Below are 3,611 nucleotides of genomic sequence, written 5' to 3'. Positions count from 1 at the left end.
TTCTCTATTCTTGTTCGAACTTGAGCATGTAATTTCAGCATACTCTTCAACTTAGACTCGGCATCTTTGTGAATTAATTCACCCTTAGGCAATGGAACAAGATCAATTGGAAGTTTCGGATTGACTCCATAAACTACCTCAAAAGGACTATGTTTGGTAGCATATGTAGGTGATCTATTATAAGCAAACTCCGCATGAGCTAACTTGATGTCCCAATCCTTTTGTGTCTTACTCACTAACCCACGCAATAGCGCACCAAGAGTACGATTAGTAACCTCGGTTTGTCCATCAGTTTGTGGATGGTACGATGTACTAAAGAGCAATTTAGTTCCCATAAGCTTCCATAGAGACTTCCAAAAGAAACTCATGAACTTTGTATCTCGATCACTCACAATAGTTTTCGGAATTCCATGCAATCTAACAATCTCTTTGAAGTATAATTCCGCCACTTTCATAGCATCATCCACTTTGTGACAAGGAACAAAGTGAGCCATCTTAGAAAACCTATCCACAACAACCATAATAGAGTCTTTCCCCCGTTGTGTTCTCGGCAATCCCACAATAAAATCCATAGAAATATCTTCCCAAGGTGAGTCTGGAACAGGTAAAGGAGTATACAAGCCTTGATGAAAAGTAGCCTTCGCTTTTTGACAAGTTGCACACCTAGAAATAACTAGTTGCACATCCGTGAGCATCTTAGGCCAATAGAAGTGTTCTTGTAACATACTCAAGGTCTTTGTAATGCCAAAGTGACCATCAATTCCTCCCCCATGAGCTTCTCTAACAACTAGCTCTCTAATAGAACACTTAGGAAGACAAAGTCGATTTCCCTTGAAAAGAAAACCATCTTGCAGCAAATAAGAACCCACGGCTCCTTTAGAACACTCTTCAATCAATGTAGTAAAATCATCATCACCTTTGTAGTATTCTTTGATCAATTCAAAACCAAGTAGCTTGCTATTTAGAATTCCAATCAAAGTGTATCTTCTAGATAATGCATCAGCCACAACATTCGATTTCCCTTCTTTGTACCTTGAAGAAAAATTAAATGATTGTAAAAATTCAACCCACGTAGCATGTCTAGGATTGAGCTTTTGTTGTCCATGTATGTACTTCAATGCTTCATGATCAGAATTCAACACAAAGTGATCAGGTCGGAGATAATGACTCCAATGATCTAAAGCTCTAACAATGGCATAAAACTCTTTATCATAAGTAGAATAGTTCAATCGAGCTCCTCCCAATTTCTCACTGAAATATGCAATAGGCCTCTTCTTTTGGAGTAAAACTGCTCCAATTCCAACTCCACTAGCATCGATTTCAACTTAAAAAGGACTTGAGAAATCTGGTAACGCAAGTATAGGTGCTTCACATAGATTCTTTTTAACCAACTCAAATGCACTTTGAGCTTCTTTAGTCCATTTGAATTTACCCTTGTCCTTCTTCAAACATTCGGTCATAGGCGCCACAATACTTGAGAAATTCTTGACAAATCTTCTATAGAATGAAGCTAGACCATGAAAAGACCTTACTTCACTCATATTAGTAGGAATAGGCCAAGTTTTAATAGCCTCTACTTTCGAATGATCAACTGAAACTCCATCTTTTGATACAACATAACCAAGAAAAGTAACACTAGGCACTAAGAAGTAGCATTTTTCAAGCTTAGCATAGAGTTTCTTCTCTCTTAACACTTCAAACACACTTGTCAGATGATTTAGATGATCATGCAAATTTTTAGAGTATATCAGAATATCATCTAAATAAACAACAACAAACTTGCCAAGGAAAGGTTTAAGTACCTCATGCATCAACCTCATGAAAGTGCTAGGTGCATTAGTGAGTCCAAACGGAATCACCAACCATTCATACAACCCTAACTTAGTCTTGAATGCTGTTTTCCACTCATCTCCTTCTCTCATTCGAATTTGATGATAACCACTCATAAGATCAATCTTAGAAAACAACTTTGAACCATGTAGTTAATCAAGTAGATCATCTAATCTTGGAATAGGAAATCGGTATTTGATAGTGATGTTATTCACACTCCTACTATCAATACACATGCGCCAACTCCCATCTTTCTTTGGGATAAGTAAAGTAGGCACGGCACAAGGGCTCATACTTTCCCTCACGTATCCTCTAGTCATAAGCTCTTCAATTTGCCTTTGCATCTCCTTTGTTTCTTCCGGATTACTTCTATAGGATGCCTTATTAGGTAATGGTGCTCCCGGAATCAAGTCAATTTGATGCTCTATCCCACGAATAGGAGGTAGTCCCAGAGGTAATTCCATAGGAAAGACATCCTTGAATTCTTCTAAAACCGATTCCAATTCATACGGCCTCTTTGCTTGTTTATTTTGATCAATTCGAATCTCATTAAAAACAAGTATATATACCACATTGTTGCTGCAAATTTCTTTTTCTAATTCCCTCTCACTAATCAAATAAGAATTCTTCGAATTAGAGGTAACATTAGAAGACTTGTTGCTTATCAAAGGTTTTAAAGCAACCGGTCTCTCTTTTTCTCCTTTTCTCACAACATACACATTAGTCCTTCCATCAAACTTCACAAATCTATCATATTGCCAAGGACGGCCTAATAGTATATGAAAAGCATCCATACAAACATCACACAAAACTTTATCATGAAATTTACCAATTGAAAAGGAGATTAAGGCTTGTTTAGTTACCTTAACATCACTCGAATTATTAAGCCAATGAAGCTTATAAGGGCTTGGATGTTCAGTAATTGGCCACGTCAATTTGTCTACCAAAGTAGTAGATACCACATTAGTGCAACTCCCCGTGTCTATGATCATGTCACACAACCTATCTTCTACCTTGCACCTTGTAAGAAAGATTTTCTCCCTTTGATTGTTTTCCATAGGTACGGTTTTAGAGTGTAGTGCCCTTCTTAGAACTAAACTTTGACCATGAGTCTCGGGATCAATTTCGTCAATATGCCCCTCCTCTTCTTCAAAGTTTTCCTCTTCGTTCTTTTCTACATAGTCACTACCTTTCTCACACTTAGCTTGTTCTTGTTCCCACTCTTGAGCAGTCATTACTCTTTTTGATGGACAATTAGTTGCAATGTGACCAACACTACCACACTTGAAGCACTTCCTATCTTCAACAAGCTTTTTAGGTGCTTCAAATTTTGATTTAGTCTCCTTGTAGTTCGAACTAGAACCACTTTTCTCCAAGCTGTTCTTCTCAAAAGGTTTAGCGAAACCCTTTACAAAGGACTTAGTGTACGTCCCTTTCTTCCCCTTTATCTGTTTTTCAACTTTCAAAGCTACCTTGCAAACATCCTCAAAGGACCAATATTGTTGCAATTCAACTTTTTCAGCAATATTATCATTCAACCCCGAAATAAATCTAGCAATATTATGCTCAACAATCTCTTCTAAGCCACAAAGCATGCATAACTTTTCAAATTCACCAATATAATTCTCAACAGTCATAGAATATTGTTTAAAAAGTTGCATCTTAAGATAAACATCTTGAACATAATCACTAGGTACGAACCTCTTTTTCATGTGCCTCTTGAGTTGTTCCCAAGTTGAGTTTCTTGCACGCCCCTCCTTATGCCTCTTCTTCTTTAGATT

This window comes from Chenopodium album, chromosome 3, assembly GCF_948465745.1.
Source record: "Chenopodium album chromosome 3, dcCheAlbu1.1, whole genome shotgun sequence".
NCBI lineage: Eukaryota > Viridiplantae > Streptophyta > Magnoliopsida > Caryophyllales > Amaranthaceae > Chenopodium > Chenopodium album.
This window is presented reverse-complemented; position numbering follows the sequence as displayed.